This window comes from Stigmatopora nigra, unplaced genomic scaffold (assembly GCF_051989575.1).
Source record: "Stigmatopora nigra isolate UIUO_SnigA unplaced genomic scaffold, RoL_Snig_1.1 HiC_scaffold_24, whole genome shotgun sequence".
Classification (NCBI taxonomy): Eukaryota; Metazoa; Chordata; class Actinopteri; order Syngnathiformes; family Syngnathidae; genus Stigmatopora; species Stigmatopora nigra.
In genome coordinates this window covers 1,131,165-1,147,110 of record NW_027551603.1, presented here as the reverse complement: position 1 = coordinate 1,147,110, position 15,946 = coordinate 1,131,165, and the positions used below count along the sequence as shown (strand labels likewise).

The 15,946-nt window shown below is 49.4% G+C and overlaps 1 non-coding gene and 47 pseudogenes across 1 annotated transcript; all 48 read left to right on the top strand.

Moving 5' to 3' along the window:
* Nucleotides 1–53: 53 nt before the first annotated feature.
* On the top strand, nucleotides 54–172 carry LOC144191650 (5S ribosomal RNA; annotated as a pseudogene).
* Nucleotides 173–228: 56 nt separating this feature from the next.
* On the top strand, nucleotides 229–347 carry LOC144189684 (5S ribosomal RNA; annotated as a pseudogene).
* Nucleotides 348–403: 56 nt separating this feature from the next.
* LOC144190695 (5S ribosomal RNA) lies at nucleotides 404–522 on the top strand (annotated as a pseudogene).
* Nucleotides 523–578: 56 nt separating this feature from the next.
* LOC144191121 (5S ribosomal RNA) lies at nucleotides 579–697 on the top strand (annotated as a pseudogene).
* Nucleotides 698–928: 231 nt separating this feature from the next.
* On the top strand, nucleotides 929–1,047 carry LOC144191821 (5S ribosomal RNA; annotated as a pseudogene).
* Nucleotides 1,048–1,103: 56 nt separating this feature from the next.
* LOC144190915 (5S ribosomal RNA) lies at nucleotides 1,104–1,222 on the top strand (annotated as a pseudogene).
* A 56-nt stretch (nucleotides 1,223–1,278) lies between these two features.
* LOC144187371 (5S ribosomal RNA) lies at nucleotides 1,279–1,397 on the top strand (annotated as a pseudogene).
* A 56-nt stretch (nucleotides 1,398–1,453) lies between these two features.
* LOC144186600 (5S ribosomal RNA) lies at nucleotides 1,454–1,582 on the top strand (annotated as a pseudogene).
* A 56-nt stretch (nucleotides 1,583–1,638) lies between these two features.
* On the top strand, nucleotides 1,639–1,757 carry LOC144181859 (5S ribosomal RNA; annotated as a pseudogene).
* A 56-nt stretch (nucleotides 1,758–1,813) lies between these two features.
* Nucleotides 1,814–1,932, top strand: LOC144182416 (5S ribosomal RNA; annotated as a pseudogene).
* A 56-nt stretch (nucleotides 1,933–1,988) lies between these two features.
* LOC144183138 (5S ribosomal RNA) lies at nucleotides 1,989–2,117 on the top strand (annotated as a pseudogene).
* A 241-nt stretch (nucleotides 2,118–2,358) lies between these two features.
* Nucleotides 2,359–2,477, top strand: LOC144185415 (5S ribosomal RNA; annotated as a pseudogene).
* Nucleotides 2,478–2,533: 56 nt separating this feature from the next.
* LOC144189979 (5S ribosomal RNA) lies at nucleotides 2,534–2,652 on the top strand (annotated as a pseudogene).
* Nucleotides 2,653–2,708: 56 nt separating this feature from the next.
* On the top strand, nucleotides 2,709–2,827 carry LOC144186541 (5S ribosomal RNA; annotated as a pseudogene).
* Nucleotides 2,828–2,883: 56 nt separating this feature from the next.
* On the top strand, nucleotides 2,884–3,002 carry LOC144190843 (5S ribosomal RNA; annotated as a pseudogene).
* A 56-nt stretch (nucleotides 3,003–3,058) lies between these two features.
* Nucleotides 3,059–3,177, top strand: LOC144191274 (5S ribosomal RNA; annotated as a pseudogene).
* A 56-nt stretch (nucleotides 3,178–3,233) lies between these two features.
* Nucleotides 3,234–3,362, top strand: LOC144182600 (5S ribosomal RNA; annotated as a pseudogene).
* A 56-nt stretch (nucleotides 3,363–3,418) lies between these two features.
* On the top strand, nucleotides 3,419–3,547 carry LOC144185566 (5S ribosomal RNA; annotated as a pseudogene).
* A 56-nt stretch (nucleotides 3,548–3,603) lies between these two features.
* Nucleotides 3,604–3,722, top strand: LOC144189136 (5S ribosomal RNA; annotated as a pseudogene).
* A 56-nt stretch (nucleotides 3,723–3,778) lies between these two features.
* Nucleotides 3,779–3,897, top strand: LOC144181951 (5S ribosomal RNA; annotated as a pseudogene).
* A 56-nt stretch (nucleotides 3,898–3,953) lies between these two features.
* Nucleotides 3,954–4,072, top strand: LOC144186205 (5S ribosomal RNA; annotated as a pseudogene).
* A 56-nt stretch (nucleotides 4,073–4,128) lies between these two features.
* Nucleotides 4,129–4,267, top strand: LOC144186595 (5S ribosomal RNA; annotated as a pseudogene).
* A 56-nt stretch (nucleotides 4,268–4,323) lies between these two features.
* LOC144191716 (5S ribosomal RNA) lies at nucleotides 4,324–4,442 on the top strand (annotated as a pseudogene).
* A 56-nt stretch (nucleotides 4,443–4,498) lies between these two features.
* On the top strand, nucleotides 4,499–4,617 carry LOC144182282 (5S ribosomal RNA; annotated as a pseudogene).
* A 56-nt stretch (nucleotides 4,618–4,673) lies between these two features.
* LOC144183648 (5S ribosomal RNA) lies at nucleotides 4,674–4,792 on the top strand (annotated as a pseudogene).
* Nucleotides 4,793–8,177: 3,385 nt separating this feature from the next.
* Nucleotides 8,178–8,296, top strand: LOC144187952 (5S ribosomal RNA; annotated as a pseudogene).
* Nucleotides 8,297–8,352: 56 nt separating this feature from the next.
* LOC144190454 (5S ribosomal RNA) lies at nucleotides 8,353–8,471 on the top strand (annotated as a pseudogene).
* Nucleotides 8,472–8,527: 56 nt separating this feature from the next.
* On the top strand, nucleotides 8,528–8,656 carry LOC144182657 (5S ribosomal RNA; annotated as a pseudogene).
* Nucleotides 8,657–8,712: 56 nt separating this feature from the next.
* On the top strand, nucleotides 8,713–8,831 carry LOC144191022 (5S ribosomal RNA; annotated as a pseudogene).
* A 56-nt stretch (nucleotides 8,832–8,887) lies between these two features.
* Nucleotides 8,888–9,006, top strand: LOC144182169 (5S ribosomal RNA; annotated as a pseudogene).
* Nucleotides 9,007–9,062: 56 nt separating this feature from the next.
* LOC144188283 (5S ribosomal RNA) lies at nucleotides 9,063–9,181 on the top strand (annotated as a pseudogene).
* Nucleotides 9,182–9,237: 56 nt separating this feature from the next.
* LOC144191597 (5S ribosomal RNA) lies at nucleotides 9,238–9,356 on the top strand (annotated as a pseudogene).
* A 56-nt stretch (nucleotides 9,357–9,412) lies between these two features.
* Nucleotides 9,413–9,531, top strand: LOC144182151 (5S ribosomal RNA; annotated as a pseudogene).
* A 241-nt stretch (nucleotides 9,532–9,772) lies between these two features.
* LOC144185803 (5S ribosomal RNA) lies at nucleotides 9,773–9,891 on the top strand (annotated as a pseudogene).
* A 56-nt stretch (nucleotides 9,892–9,947) lies between these two features.
* On the top strand, nucleotides 9,948–10,066 carry LOC144188753 (5S ribosomal RNA; annotated as a pseudogene).
* A 232-nt stretch (nucleotides 10,067–10,298) lies between these two features.
* On the top strand, nucleotides 10,299–10,417 carry LOC144182809 (5S ribosomal RNA; annotated as a pseudogene).
* Nucleotides 10,418–10,473: 56 nt separating this feature from the next.
* LOC144190296 (5S ribosomal RNA) lies at nucleotides 10,474–10,592 on the top strand (annotated as a pseudogene).
* Nucleotides 10,593–10,648: 56 nt separating this feature from the next.
* LOC144186108 (5S ribosomal RNA) lies at nucleotides 10,649–10,767 on the top strand (annotated as a pseudogene).
* A 56-nt stretch (nucleotides 10,768–10,823) lies between these two features.
* Nucleotides 10,824–10,942, top strand: LOC144191590 (5S ribosomal RNA; annotated as a pseudogene).
* Nucleotides 10,943–10,998: 56 nt separating this feature from the next.
* LOC144186170 (5S ribosomal RNA) lies at nucleotides 10,999–11,127 on the top strand (annotated as a pseudogene).
* Nucleotides 11,128–11,183: 56 nt separating this feature from the next.
* LOC144182370 (5S ribosomal RNA) lies at nucleotides 11,184–11,302 on the top strand (annotated as a pseudogene).
* A 56-nt stretch (nucleotides 11,303–11,358) lies between these two features.
* On the top strand, nucleotides 11,359–11,477 carry LOC144191908 (5S ribosomal RNA; annotated as a pseudogene).
* Nucleotides 11,478–11,533: 56 nt separating this feature from the next.
* Nucleotides 11,534–11,652, top strand: LOC144189967 (5S ribosomal RNA; annotated as a pseudogene).
* Nucleotides 11,653–11,708: 56 nt separating this feature from the next.
* LOC144189270 (5S ribosomal RNA) lies at nucleotides 11,709–11,827 on the top strand (annotated as a pseudogene).
* Nucleotides 11,828–11,883: 56 nt separating this feature from the next.
* On the top strand, nucleotides 11,884–12,002 carry LOC144181792 (5S ribosomal RNA; annotated as a pseudogene).
* A 56-nt stretch (nucleotides 12,003–12,058) lies between these two features.
* LOC144189085 (5S ribosomal RNA) lies at nucleotides 12,059–12,177 on the top strand (annotated as a pseudogene).
* A 3,427-nt stretch (nucleotides 12,178–15,604) lies between these two features.
* On the top strand, nucleotides 15,605–15,723 carry LOC144187785 (5S ribosomal RNA; annotated as a pseudogene).
* A 56-nt stretch (nucleotides 15,724–15,779) lies between these two features.
* LOC144190853 (5S ribosomal RNA) lies at nucleotides 15,780–15,898 on the top strand. The gene has a single exon (XR_013324990.1). It is a non-coding gene; the product is annotated as a 5S ribosomal RNA (ribosomal RNA).
* Nucleotides 15,899–15,946: the final 48 nt, after the last annotated feature.

The window sequence follows — 15,946 nt, the reverse complement described above, 5'->3', positions numbered from 1 at the left end:
TGCCCCGCATCTTTTTCGACATTTCATGGGTGTCCATCTGCAAGAGCAGTACTGCTCACGGCCATACCACCCTGAAAAGGCCTGATCTCGTCCGATCTCGGAAGCCAAGCATGGTTCGGCCTGTTTAGTACCTGATTGGGAGACCGCTTGGGAATACCAGGTGCTGTGAGAACCATGCCCCGCATCTTTTTCGACATTTCATGGGTGTCCATCTGCAAGAGCAGTACCGCTCACGGCCATACCACCCTGAAAAGGCCCGATCTCATCTGATCTCGGCAGCCAAGCATTGTTCGGCCTGGTTAGTACCTGATTGGGAGACCGCTTGGGAATACCAGGTGCTGTGAGCATCATAACCCGCATCTTTTTCGACATTTCATGGGTGTCCATCTGCAAGAGCAGAACCGCTCACGGCCATACCACCCTGAAAAGGCCCGATCTCGTCCGATCTCGGAAGCCAAGCATCGTTCGGCCTGTTTAGTACCTGATTGGGAGACCGCTTGGGAATACCAGGTGCTGTGAGCATCTTGCCCCGCATCTTTTTCGACATTTCATGGGTGTCCATCTGCAAGAGCAGTACTGCTCACGGCCATACCACCCTGAAAAGGCCCGATCTCTTTTGATCCCGGAAGCCAAGCATGGTTTGGCCTGGTTAGTACCTGATTGGGAGACCGCTTGGGAATACCAGGTGCTGTGAGCATCATACCCCGCATCTTTTTCGACATTTCATGGGTGTCCATCCGCAAGAGCAGTACCGCTCACGGCCATACCACCCTGAAAAGGCCCGATCTCGTCCGATCTCGGCAGCCCAGCATGTGTCGGCCTGGTTAGTACCTGGTTGTGAGACCGCTTGGGAATACCAGGTAATGTGAGCATCATACCCCGCATCTTTTTCGACATTTCATGGGTGTCCATCTGCTAGTGCAGTACCGCTCATGGCCATACCACCCTGAAAAGGCCCGATCTCGTCCGATCTCGGCAGCCAAGCATGGTTCGGCCTGTTTAGTACCTGATTGGGAGACCGCTTCGGAATACCAGGTGCTGTGAGCATCATACCCCGCATCTTTTTCGACATTTCATGGGTGTCCATCTGCTAGTGCAGTACCGCTCATGGCCATACCACCCTGAAAAGGCCCGATCTCGTCCGAACTCGGCAGCCAAGCATGGTTCGGCCTGTTTAGTACCTGATTGGGAGACCGCTTTGGAATACCAGGTGCTGTGAGCATCATACCCCGCATCTTTTTCGACATTTCATGGGTGTCCATCTGCTAGTGCAGTATCGCTCACGGCCATACCACCCTGAAAAGGCCTGATCTCGTCCGATCTCGGAAGCCAAGCATGGTTCGGCCTGGTTAGTACCTGATTGGGAGACCACTTGGGAATACCAGGTGCTGTGAGCATCATACCCCGCATCTTTTTCGACATTTCATGGGTGTCCATCTGCTAGTGCAGTACCGCTCACGGCCATACCACCCTGAAAAGGCCCGATCTCGTCCGATCTCGTCCGATCTAGGAAGCCAAGCATGGTTCGGCCTGTTTAGTACCTGATTGGGAGACCGCTTGGGAATACCAGGTGCTGTGAGCATCATACCCCGCATCTTTTTCGACATTTCATGGGTGTCCATCTGCTAGTGCAGTACCGCTCACAGCCATACCACCCTGAAAAGGCCCGATCTCGCCAGATCTCGGAAGCCAAGCATGTTTCGGCCTGGTTAGTACCTGATTGGGAGACCGCTTGGGAATACCAGGTGCTGTGAGCATCATACCCCGCATCTTTTTCGACATTTCATGGGTGTCCATCTGCTAGTGCAGTACCGCTCACGGCCATACCACCCTGAAAAGGCCCGATCTCGTCCGATCTCGGAAGCCTAGCATGGTTCGGCCTGTTTGGTACCTGATTGGGAGACCGCTTGGGAATACCAGGTGCTGTGAGCATCATACCCCGCATCTTTTTCGACATTTCATGGGTGTCCATCTGTTAGTGCAGTACCGCTCACGGCCATACCGCCCTGAAAAGGCCCGATCTCGTCCGATCTCGTCCGATCTCGGCAGCCAAGCATGGTTCGGCCTGGTTAGTACCTGATTGGGAGACCGCTTGGGAATACCAGGTGCTGTGAGCATCATACCCCGCATCTTTTTCGACTTTTCATGGGTGTCCATCTGCAAGAGCAATACCGCTCACGGCCATACCACCCTGATAAGGCCCGATCTCGTCCGATCTCGTCCGATCTCGGCAGCCAAGCATTGTTCGGCCTGGTTAGTACCTGATTGGGAGACCGCTTGGGACTACCAGGTGCTGTGAGCGTCATACCCCGCATCTTTTTCGACATTTCATGGGTGTCCATCTGCAAGAGCAGTACCTGCCATGGCCATACCACCCTGAAAAGGCCCGACCTCGTCCGATCTCGGAAGCCAAGCATGGTTCGGCCTGGTTAGTACCTGATTGGGAGACCGCTTGGGAATACCAGGTGCTGTGAGCATCATACCCCGCATCTTTTTCGACATTTCATGGGTGTCCATCTGCAATAGCAGTACCGCTCACGGCCATACCACCCTGAAAAGGCCCGATCTCGTCCGATCTCGGAAGCCAAGCATGGTTCGGCCTGGTTAGTACCTGATTGGGAGACCGCTTGGGAATACCAGGTGCTGTGAGCATCATACCCCGCATCTTTTTCGACATTTCATGGGTGTCCATCTGCTAGTGCAGTACCGCTCACGGCCATACCACCCTGAAAAGGCCCGATCTCGCCCGATCTCGGCAGCCAAGCATGATTCGGCCTGGTTAGTACCTGATTGGGAGACCGCTTGGAAATACCAGGTGATGTGAGCATCATACCCCGCATCTTTTTCGACATTTCATGGGTGTCCATCTGCTAGTGCAGTACCGCTCACGGCCATACCACCCTGAAAAGGCCCGATCTCGTCCGATCTCGGCAGCCAAGCATGGTTCGGCCTGTTTAGTACCTGATTGGGAGACCGCTTCGGAATACCAGGTGCTGTGAGCATCATACCCCGCATCTTTTTCGACATTTCATGGGTGTCCATCTGCTAGTGCAGTACCGCTCACGGCCATACCACCCTGAAAAGGCCCGATCTCGTCCGATCTCGGAAGCCAAGCATGGTTCGGCCTGTTTAGTACCGGATTGGGAGACTGCTTGGGAATACCAGGTACTGTGAGCATCATACCCCGCATCTTTTTCGACATTTCATGGATGTCCATCTGCAAGAGCAGTACCGCTCACGGCCATACCACCCTGATAAGGCCCGATCCCGCCCGATCTCGTCCGATCTCGGCAGCCAAGCATGGTTCGGCCTGGTTAGTACCTGATTGGGAGACCGCTTGGGAATACCAGGTGCTGTGAGCATCATACCCCGCATCTTTTTCGACATTTCATGGGTGTCCATCTGCTAGTGCAGTACCGCTCACGGCCATACCACCCTGATAAGGCCCGATCTCGCCCGATTTCGTCCGATCTCGGCAGCCAAGCATGGTTCGGCCTGTTTAGTACCTGATTGGGAGACCGCTTGGGAATACCAGGTGCTGTGAGCATCATACCTCGCATCTTTTTCGACATTTCATGGGTGTCCATCTGCAAGAGCAGTACCGCTCATGGCCATACCACCCTGAAAAGGCCCGATCTCGTCTGATCTCGGAAGCCAATCATGGTTCGGCCTGGTTAGTACCTGATTGGGTGACCGCTTGGGAATACCAGGTGCTGTGAGCATCATACCCCGCATATTTTTCGACATTTCATGGGTGTCCATCTGCAAGAGAAGTACCGCTTACGGCCATACCACCCTGTAAAGGCCCGATCTCTTCTGATCTTGGAAGCCAAGCGTGGTTCGGCCTGGTTAGTACCTGATTGGGAGACCGCTTGGGAATACCAGGTGCTGTGAGCATCATACCCCGGAACTTTTTCGACATTTCATGGGTGTCCATCTGCATGAGCAGTACTACTCACGGCCATACCACCCTGAAAAGGCCTGATCTCGTCCGATATCGGAAGCCAAGCATGGTTCAGCCTGTTTAGTACCTGATTGGGAGACCGCTTGGGAATACCAGGTGCTGTGAGCATCATACCCCGCATCTTTTTCGACATTTCATGGGTGTCCATCTGCAAGTGCAGTATCGCTCACGGCCACACCACCCTGATAAGGCCCGATCTTGCCCGATCTCGCCCGATCTCGTCCGATCTCGGCAGCCAAGCATGGTTCGGCCTGGTTAGTACCTGATTGGGAGACCGCTTGGGAATACCAGGTGCTGTGAGCATCTTACCCCGCATCTTTTTCGACATTTCATGGGTGTCCATCTGCGAGAGCAGTACCGCTCACGGCCATACCACCCTGAAAAGGCCCGATCTCGCCCGATCTCGGAAGCCAAGCATGGTTCAGCCTGGTTAGTACCTGATTGGGAGACCGCTTGGGAATACCAGGTGCTGTGAGCATCATACCCCGCATCTTTTTCGACATTTCATGGGTGTCCATCTGCAAAAGCAGTACCGCTCACGGCCATACCACCCTGAAAAGGCCCGATCTCGTCCGATCTCGTAAGCCAAGCATGGTTCGGCCTGGTTAGTACCTGATTGGGAGACCGCTTGGGAATACCAGGTCCTGTGAGCATCATACCCCGCATCTTTTTCGACATTTCATGGGTGTCCATCTGCAAGAGCAGTACCGCTCACGGCCATACCACCCTGAAAAGGCCCGATCTCGTTCGATCTCGGAAGCCAAGCATGGTACGGCCTGGTTAGTACCTGATTGGGAGACCGCTTGGGAATACCAGGTGCTGTGAGCATCATACCCCGCACCTTTTTCGACATTTCATGGGTGATCTATCTGAAATCCAGATCAAATTCTGGATTTCAGATAGATCAGTTGTCATCATGCACCTTTTACCAAGACTGGACCTATAGTAGGACTTAGATGGAGAGCTATCTTAAAAAGAACATGTCCTCATTACTTGGGGGAGAAACAAAGGATCCAAAATCACTCAGAGCTGTCAGGAGTGGTTGGATTGCCTTTCCTGGCATGACGTCACGATAACTATCAGCTGTCACTAATTACGTGATTAGATTATTTTTGGTATTTAAGCATTATGATTTTCTGTGGACGCGGTTGGATCGACTGGTTAAGTTCTGGTTTCGTTTCCTGTTAATCCTCGTAGTAATTGCTGTTTCCATTGACGCCACGCCGCATGTTCAGTTCGTTTGTAATGAGTGGTCAAGCCAAGTTGTTTAAGTTATGTTACCCCGTTTATTAAATCAACCAACAAGAGCTACAGATCTGCCTCACCTTTCCAATTACTTCGGCGACTCTGCATCTGGGTTCAACTTACCCTACGATCGCGTCGCACTACGCGGTGAAATCGTAACAGCACGATCCAACCATTATGGACCCAGCGGAGCGCCACCCACGCTCGCGCCGACGCACTCGGCGACGCAAACCATCCACCTCGAAGACACCGGACTGCTTGGAATGTATAAGAAACCCCTCAGAATCGTTTAGGAATTTTGTAATGGACACACCGTGGTGCGGGGCTCTCAGGCACATCATTTCTAGAGATGAGCCACAGCTGGTAGAAGAGTTAGAGCCGCAGCGTACTCATACGCCCCACCACTGCTATGCACGTCGCCCTGGGAAGCCTTTACCGTTTCATCATGATGCCCAGGTGCGTACAACCACCAGAGAGCGCCCAAGTTATCTTATGCCTATGCCCAGAGGAATTGATTCACCATGGAGGGAGCCTGAAGATTCTGGTGAGGAGGACACCCGTTGAGGAAGTTCCCCACGGCCAGCAGCGTGGCCAGGATCTTCTTGAAGGTCCGGTTGCCGGCCAGCTGCTCCATGCCCAACTTCAGGTCAAACAGGGGCTCGGCGATCTCCTGCTCGAGTGCCTCATAGTTGAGTTTGAAAGACCACAGCTGCAGGCGGGGGGTCAAGGCGCTGACGGAAGCCAGGCCCGAGAGGAATTCCTCGGCCGTCCCCAGGGGAACGTCGGGATTGGCCGAGCGAGCCTCGCGGATCTTCTGCTTCTCCTCCTCTGTGGGCGTCATGCTCAGGATCTTCTCCACACCCTCCTTGTTGATGGCAAAGTCGTCAAAGTTGAGGATGGCGCTCTTGATGACGTGAACGGCGGGCAGGACCGTCATCCCGATGTTGATGGCGGTGCTCCGCTTGGAGTCCAGAACCAGGATCTCGACTTTTTGCTCTCTGGCGCTTTCTTGGCCCATGGCGTCTCTTTGGCCCTGGACTCAAAGAGGTGCTCCAGCTTCCCCATGTCCACTTGGACCTTGTCCAGTGACGCCAAAAATAATCTAATCACGTAATTAGTGACAGCTGATAGTTATCGTGACGTCATGCCAGGAAAGGCAATCCAACCACTCCTGACAAGAGCATCAAATAAAGACAATTTGTCGGTCTTTCGGGAACAGATGTTCTTGAAAAATAACCCTTTCGCTATGATTTCTAGAATTTTACTGACATAATGCAAGTGCATTCGCAGCTAGCCCTCAGAGATAAAATGAGTTGGATTTCCATCTCCAACAATACCAGCCGTTATGTTATTTGAGGTTCTTGATCTGAATGAATTAAATGACCTCCGGTATGCAGTACAACTGTAGAGCAATTACTTTAAATTATGTTCATTCTTTTGTCCCCCGCCTGGTGCCCGTAGATAGCTGGGATAGGCCTTAGCACCCCCCGTGACCCTTGTGAGGATAAGCGGTTGAGAGAATGAATGAATGAAAGAATACTAAACAATGTCTTTCACATGACGATCAATTATACTAAACAATTACTATTAGTTTAAGCATGTGAAACTATGATAAAATATGATTTGGATTTTACAGCATGTTTTCGTAACCTGTTTTATGTTTATTTATATAAACAATAGACACCTTGTAAAGCATTGCTGTTGCTTCACATGTATTTCTTAGGGGCCTAACATTCAACCACATCTAAGCAGCAGTACTTGTAGACTTGCATTCTGTGAAGCGCAAAGTGTCCTTCTGTTCTAAAGAGACAGAACAGCAAGAAAAGGACTCTGTGCAACCTTCTTTACTCTGTAACAGCGGGATGATGCTTTTTGTGTAGAAAGGATGGAGTACAAAGTGTAAGCGAATGAGTGGAAAGTACTGCAGACAATGTATGACTGTTTTTTTCTATTTTTTTTCCGTGTAGTTGAGGAGTGTAGTTTGCAAGTTCCAGCATGCCAGTACTATTGAATGCTGGGTATTTTGCTGAGCCTTCTTTAAAAATTAATAGAATAGTCAGTCATTTTCTTCTTAAAAAAATAAAAATAAAATACTTGTGGTTGCTAGAGTTATACAGTAAAAAAGGGGTGTGTGCATGTGGTGGTGGAGCAATATAATTTTAGTTTCAGTGTAATGAAAAATCTACAATAGTGTTCCAATAAATTGGTGGTTATTGAAGTGCTATACCAATTGAATGTAATTTCTGGTAAAATACTGTAGCTCCAGTGTTTAACCATAAATCCTATGTGATTTTTGTTTTACAGTATAACATGTGAAAACACTTATAAATCCCATTTAAATTCAGTGAATTCATTTAGTTGTGCTGCCACTACAACATTGCACCCAATCGGTTAGTCTTTAATTGAATCTGATTACCAGTCGATTTGAATTGAATGACTTGACCCCGCTGAGATATTTTCTCTAAAAGAATAATGGAGTTGCTTATTTGACTATTTAGTATTGTTATTTTGTTATCTTTTTGCATTTGGTGCTTTTTTTAAACATCTACTACTTTACATTATAATTGCTTGATCTGAGGCAGTTGGGTTGTAAAGGTTTAAATCAAAATTCAAAGTACGGTAATACACATATATACACACGATGCAACAGATGTGCAGTCCATTTACAGCGTCCAGAAGTAAAACAACATGTGAAAATTGAGTGTATAGAGTGCAAAAAGTCTTACTGCAATCAAGCTGACTTTACTCCTTTGTTATTATTGCTGACTCAAAGACAAATACCAATTTGGCCTGAAATGCACAAAAGTAAAACATAGCTGTATATATTCCTGCCTTTTCCCCCCTCTTTTATAACCTCAATATTCCAACTGACTTTGAATAATGTCAAATCCCAATTGATTTGGGTAGCAGGTGTAGAAGGTCGAATTAATACTTTAGCTCATGGGTGTCCATCTGCTAGTGCAGTACCGCTCACGGCCATACCACCCTGAAAAGGCCCGATCTCGTCCGATCTTGGAAGCCAAGCATGGTTCGGCCTGGTTAGTACCTGGTTGGGAGACCGTTTGGGAATACCAGGTGCTGTGAGCATCATACCCCGCATCTTTTTCGACATTTCATGGGTGTCCATCTGCAAAAGCAGTACCGCTCACGGCCATACCACCCTGAAAAGGCCCGATCTCGTCCGATCTCGGAAGCCAAGCATTGTTCGGCCTGTTTAGTACCTGATTGGGAGACCGCTTGGGAATACCAGGTGCTGTGAGCATCAGACCCCGCATCTTTTTCGACATTTCATGGGTGTCCATCTGCAAGAGCAGTACCGCTCACGGCCATACCACCCTGATAAGGCCCGATCTCGCCCGATCTCGTCCGATCTCGGCAGCCAAGCATGGTTCGGCCTGGTTAGTACCTGATTGGGAGACCGCTTGGGAATACCAGGTGCTGTGAGCATCATACCCCGCATCTTTTTCGACATTTCATGGGTGTCCATCTGCAAAAGCAGTACCGCTTACGGACATACCACCCTGAAAAGGCCCGATCTCGTCCGATCTCGGCAGCCAAGCATGGTTCGGCCTGGTTAGTACCTGATTGGGAGACCGCTTGGGAATACCAGGTGCTGTGAGCATCATACCCCGCATCTTTTTCGACATTTCATGGGTGTCCATCTGCAAGAGCAGTACCGCTCACGGCCATACCACCCTGAAAAGGCCCGATCCCGTCCGATCTCGGAAGCCAAGCATGGTTCGGCCTGTTTAGTACCTGATTGGGAGACCGCTTGGGAATACCAGGTGCTGTGAGCATCTTGCCCCGCATCTTTTTCGACATTTCATGGGTGTCCACCTGCAAGAGCAGTACCGCTCACGGCCATACCACCCTGAAAAGGCCCGATCTCGTCCGATCTCGGAAGCCAAGCATGGTTCGGCCTGTTTAGTACCTGTTTGGGAGACCGCTTGGGAATACCAGGTGCTGTGAGCATCATACCCTGCATCTTTTTCGACATTTCCTGGGTGTCCATCTGCAAAGGCAGTACCGCTAACGGCCATACCACCCTGAAAAGGCCCGATCTCGTCCGATCTCGGAAGCCAAGCATGGTTTGGCCTGGTTAGTATCTGATTGGGAGACCGCTGGGGAATACCAGGTGCTGTGAGCATCATACCCCGCATCTTTTTCGACATTTCATGGGTGTCCATCTGCAAGAGCAGTACTGCTCACGGCCATACCACCCTGCAAAGGCCCGACCTCGTCAGATCTCGGCAGCCAAGCATGGTTTGGCCTGGTTAGTACCTGATTGGGAGACTGCTTGGGAATACCAGGTGCTGTGAGCATCATACCCCGCATCTTTTTCGACATTTCATGGGTGTCCATCTGCAAGAGCAGTACCGCTCACGGCCATATCACCCTGAAAAGGCCCGATCTCGTCCGATCTCGTCCGATCTCGGAAGCCAAGCATGGTTCGGCCTAGTTAGTATCTGATTGGGAGACCGCTTGGGAATACCAGGTGCTGTGAGAACCATGCCCCGCATCTTTTTCGACATTTCATGGGTGTCCATCTGCAAGAGCAGTACCGCTCAAGGCCATATCACCCTGTAAAGGCCCGATCTCGTCCGATCTCGGAAGCCAAGCATTGTTCGGCCTGTTTAGTACCTGATTGGGAGACCGCTTGGGAATACCAGGTGCTGTGAGCATCATACCCGGCATCTTTTTCGACATTTCATGGGTGTCCATCTGCAAGAGCAGTACCGCTCACGGCCATACCACCCTGAAAAGGCCCGATCTCGTCCGATCTCGGCAGCCAAGCATGGTTCGGCCTGTTTAGTACCTGATTGGGAGACCGCTTGGGAATACCAGGTGCTGTGAGCATCATACCCCGCATCTTTTTCGACATTTCATGGGTGTCCATCTGCAAGAGCAGTACCGCTCATGGCTATACCACCCTAAAAAAGGCCCGATCTCGTCCAATCTCGGAAGCCAAGCATGGTTCGGCCTGTTTAGTACCTGATTGGGAAACTGCTTGGGAATACCAGGTGCTGTGAGCATCATACCCCGCATCTTTTTCGACATTTCATGGGTGTCCATCTGCTAGTGCAGTACCGCTCACGGCCATACCACCCTGAAAAGGCCCGATCTCGTCCGATCTCGGAAGCCAAGCATGGTTCGGCCTGTTTAGTACCTGATTGGGAGACCGCTTGGGAATACCAGGTGCTTTAAGCATCATACCCCGCATCTTTTTCGACATTTCATGGGTGTCCATCTGCTAGTGCAGTACCGCTCACGGCCATACCACCCTGAAAAGGCCCGATCTCGTCCGATCTCGGAAGCCAAGCATGATTCGGCCTGTTTAGTACCTGATTGGGAGACCGCTTGGGAATACCAGGTGCTGTGAGCATCATACCCCGCATCTTTTTTGACATTTCATGGGTGTCCATCTGCAAGGGCAGTACCGCTCACGGCCATACCACCCTGAAAAGGCCCGATCTCGTCCGATCTAGGCAGCCAAGCATGGTTCAGCCTGGTTAGTACCTGATTGGCAGACCGCTTGGGAATACCAGGTGCTGTGAGCATCATACCCAGCATCTTTTTCGACATTTCATGGGTGTCCATCTGCTAGTGCAGTACCGCTCACGGCCATACCACGCTGAAAAGGCCCGATCTCGTCCGATCTCGGAAGCCAAGCATGGTTCGGCCTGTTTAGTACTTGATTGGGAGACTGCTTGGGAATACCAGGTGCTGTGAGCATCATACCCCGCATCTTTTTTGACATTTCATGGGTGTCCATCTGCAAGAGCAGTACCGCTCACGGCCATACCACCCTGATAAGGCCCGATCTCGCCTGATCTCGTCCGATCTCGGCAGCCAAGCATGGTTCGGCCTGGTTAGTACCTGATTGGGAGACCGCTTGGGAATACCAGGTGCGGTGAGCATCATACCCCGCATCTTTTTCGACATTTCATGGGTGTCCATCTGCTAGTGCAGTACCGCTCACGGCCATACCTCCCTGAAAAGGCCCGATCTCGTCCGATCTCGGAAGCCAAGCATGGCTCGGCCTGGTTAGTACCTGATTGGGAGTCCGCTTGGGAATACCAGGTGCTGTGTACATCATACCCCGCATCTTTTTCGACATTTCATGGGTGTCCATCTGCTAGTGCAGTACCGCTCACGGCCATACCACCCTGAAAAGGCCCGATCTCGTCCGATCTCGGAAGCCAAGCATGGTTAGACTTGTTTAGTACCAGATTGGGAGACCGCTTGGGAATACCGGGTGCTGTGAGAACCATGCCCCGCATCTTTTTCGACATTTCATGGGTGTCCATCTGCTAGTGCAGTACCGCTCACGGCCATACCACCCTGAAAAGGCCCGATCTCGTCCGATCTCGGAAGCCAAGCATGGTTCGGCCTGGTTAGTACCTGATTGGGAGACCGCTTGGGAATACCAGGTGCTGTGAGCATAATACCCCGCATCTTTTTCGACATTTCATGGGTGTCCATCTGCAAGAGCAGTACCGCTCACGGCCATACCACCCTGAAAAGGCCCGATCTCCTCCGATCTCGGAAGCCAAGCATGGTTCGGCCTGTTTAGTACCTGATTGGGAGACCGCTTGGGAATACCAGGTGCTGTGAGCAGCATACCCCGCATCTTTTTCGACATTTCATGGGTGTCCATCTGCAAAAGCAGTACCGCTCACGGCCATACCACCCTGAAAAGGCCCGATCTCGTCCAATCTCGGAAGCCAAGCATGGTTCGGCCTGGTTAGTACCTGATTGGGAGACCGCTTGGGAATACCAGGTGCAGTGAGCATCATACCCCGCATCTTTTTCGACATTTCATGGGTGTCCATCTGCAGGAGCAGTACCGCTCACGGCCATACCACCCTGAAAAGGCCCGATCTCATTCGATCTCGGAAGCCAAGCATGGTTCGGCCTGGTTAGTACCTGATTGGGAGACCGCTTGGGAATACCAGGTGCTGTGAGCATCATACCCCGCATCTTTTTCGACATTTCATGGGTGATCTATCTGAAATCCAGATCAAATTCTGGATTTCAGATAGATCAGTTGTCATCATGCACCTTTTACCAAGACTGGACCTATAGTAGGACTTAGATGGAGAGCTATCTTAAAAAGAACATGTCCTCATTACTTGGGGGAGAAACAAAGGATCCAAAATCACTCAGAGCTGTCAGGAGTGGTTGGATTGCCTTTCCTGGCATGACGTCACGATAACTATCAGCTGTCACTAATTACGTGATTAGATTATTTTTGGTATTTAAGCATTATGATTTTCTGTGGACGCGGTTGGATCGACTGGTTAAGTTCTGGTTTCGTTTCCTGTTAATCCTCGTAGTAATTGCTGTTTCCATTGACGCCACGCCGCATGTTCAGTTCGTTTGTAATGAGTGGTCAAGCCAAGTTGTTTAAGTTATGTTACCCCGTTTATTAAATCAACCAACAAGAGCTACAGATCTGCCTCACCTTTCCAATTACTTCGGCGACTCTGCATCTGGGTTCAACTTACCCTACGATCGCGTCGCACTACGCGGCGAAATCGTAACAGCACGATCCAACCATTATGGACCCAGCGGAGCGCCACCCACGCTCGCGCCGACGCACTCGGCGACGCAAACCATCCACCTCGAAGACACCGGACTGCTTGGAATGTATAAGAAACCCCTCAGAATCGTTTAGGAATTTTGTAATGGACACACCGTGGTGCGGGGCTCTCAGGCACATCATTTCTAGAGATGAGCCACAGCTGGTAGAAGAGTTAGAGCCGCAGCGTACTCATACGCCCCACCACTGCTATGCACGTCGCCCTGGGAAGCCTTTACCGTTTCATCATGATGCCCAGGTGCGTACAACCACCAGAGAGTGCCCAAGTTATCTTATGCCTATGCCCAGAGGAATTGATTCACCATGGAGGGAGCCTGAAGATTCTGGTGAGGAGGACACCCGTTGAGGAAGTTCCCCACGGCCAGCAGCGTGGCCAGGATCTTCTTGAAGGTCCGGTTGCCGGCCAGCTGCTCCATGCCCAACTTCAGGTCAAACAGGGGCTCGGCGATCTCCTGCTCGAGTGCCTCATAGTTGAGTTTGAAAGACCACAGCTGCAGGCGGGGGGTCAAGGCGCTGACGGAAGCCAGGCCCGAGAGGAATTCCTCGGCCGTCCCCAGGGGAACGTCGGGATTGGCCGAGCGAGCCTCGCGGATCTTCTGCTTCTCCTCCTCTGTGGGCGTCATGCTCAGGATCTTCTCCACACCCTCCTTGTTGATGGCAAAGTCGTCAAAGTTGAGGATGGCGCTCTTGATGACGTGAACGGCGGGCAGGACCGTCATCCCGATGTTGATGGCGGTGCTCCGCTTGGAGTCCAGAACCAGGATCTCGGACTTTTTGCTCTCTGGCGCTTTCTTGGCCCATGGCGTCTCTTTGGCCCTGGACTCAAAGAGGTGCTCCAGCTTCCCCATGTCCACTTGGACCTTGTCCAGTGACGCCAAAAATAATCTAATCACGTAATTAGTGACAGCTGATAGTTATCGTGACGTCATGCCAGGAAAGGCAATCCAACCTCTCCTGACAAGAGCATCAAATAAAGACAATTTGTCGGTCTTTCGGGAACAGATTTTCTTGAAAAATAACCCTTTCGCTATGATTTCTAGAATTTTACTGACATAATGCAAGTGCATTCGCAGCTAGCCCTCAGAGATAAAATGAGTTGGATTTCCATCTCCAACAATACCAGCCGATATGTTATTTGAGGTTCTTGATCTGAATGAATTAAATGACCTCCGGTATGCAGTACAACTGTAGAGCAATTACTTTAAATTATGTTCATTCTTTTGTCCCCCGCCTGGTGCCCGTAGATAGCTGGGATAGGCCTTAGCACCCCCCGTGACCCTTGTGAGGATAAGCGGTTGAGAGAATGAATGAATGAAAGAATACTAAACAATGTCTTTCACATGACGATCATTTATACTAAACAATTACTATTAGTTTAAGCATGTGAAACTATGATAAAATATGATTTGGATTTTACAGCATGTTTTCGTAACCTGTTTTATGTTTATTTATATAAACAATAGGCACCTTGTAAAGCATTGCTGTTGCTTCACATGTATTTCTTAGGGGCCTAACATTCAACCACATCTAAGCAGCAGTACTTGTAGACTTGCATTCTGTGAAGCGCAAAGTGTCCTTCTGTTCTAAAGAGACAGAACAGCAAGAAAAGGACTCTGTGCAACCTTCTTTACTCTGTAACAGCGGGATGATGCTTTTTGTGTAGAAAGGATGGAGTACAAAGTGTAAGCGAATGAGTGGAAAGTACTGCAGACAATGTATGACTGTTTTTTTCTATTTTTTTTCCGTGCAGTTGAGGAGTGTAGTTTGCAAGATCCAGCATGCCAGTACTATTGAATGCTGGGTATTTTGCTGAGCCTTCTTTAAAAATTACTTCTCTTATCATGTAAAAGTAGTGATATCTGAACAGACAGAAGAATACTCAGTCATTTTCTTCTTAAAAAAATAAAAATAAAATACTTGTGGTTGCTAGAGTTATACAGTAAAAAAGGGGTGTGTGCATGTGGTGGTGGAGCAATATAATTTTAGTTTCAGTGAAATGAAAAATCTACAATAGTGTTCCAATAAACTGGTGGTTATTGAAGTGCTATACCAATTGAATGTAATTTCTGGTAAAATTCTGTAGCTCCAGTGTTTAACCATAAATCCTATGTGATTTTTTGTTTTACAGTATAAAATGTGAAAACACTTATAAATCCCATTTAAATTCAGTGAATTCATTTAGTTGTGCTGCCACTACAACATTGCACCCAATCGGTTAGTCTTTAATTGAATCTGATTACCAGTCGATTTGAATTGAATGACTTGACCCCGCTGAGATATTTTCTCTAAAAGAATAATGGAGTTGCTTATTTGACTATTTAGTATTGTTATTTTGTTATCTTTTTGCATTTGGTGCTTTTTTTAAACATCTACTACTTTACATTATAATTGCTTGATCTGAGGTAGTTGGGTTGTAAAGGTTTAAATCAAAATTCAAAGTACGGTAATACACATATATACACACGATGCAACAGATGTGCAGTCCATTTGCAGCGTCCAGAAGTAAAACAACATGTGAAAATTGAGTGTATAGAGTGCAAAAAGTCTTACTGCAATCAAGCTGACTTTACTCCTTTGTTATTATTGCTGACTCAAAGACAAATACCAATTTGGCCTGAAATGCACAAAAGTAAAACATAGCTGTATATATTCCTGCCTTTTCCCCCCTCTTTTATAACCTGAATATTCCAACTGACTTTGAATAATGTCAAATCCCAATTGATTTGGGTAGCAGGTGTAGAAGGTCGAATTAATACTTTAGCTCATGGGTGTCCATCTGCAAGAGCAGTACCGCTCACGGCCATACCACCCTGAAAAGGCCTGATCTCGTCCGATCTCGGAAGCCAAGCATGGTTCGGCCTGGTTAGTACCTGATTGGGAGACCGCTTGGGAATACCAGGTGCTGTGAGCATCATACCCCGCATCTTTTTCGACATTTCATGGGTGTCCATCTGCTAGTGCAGTACCGCTCACGGCCATACCACCCTGAAAAGGCCCGATCTCGTCCGATCTTGGAAGCCAAGCATGGTTGGGCCTGGTTAGTACCTGGTTGGGAGACCGCTTGGGAATACCAGGTGCTGTGAGCATCATACCCCGCATCTTTTTCGACATTTCATGGGTGTCCATCTGCAAAA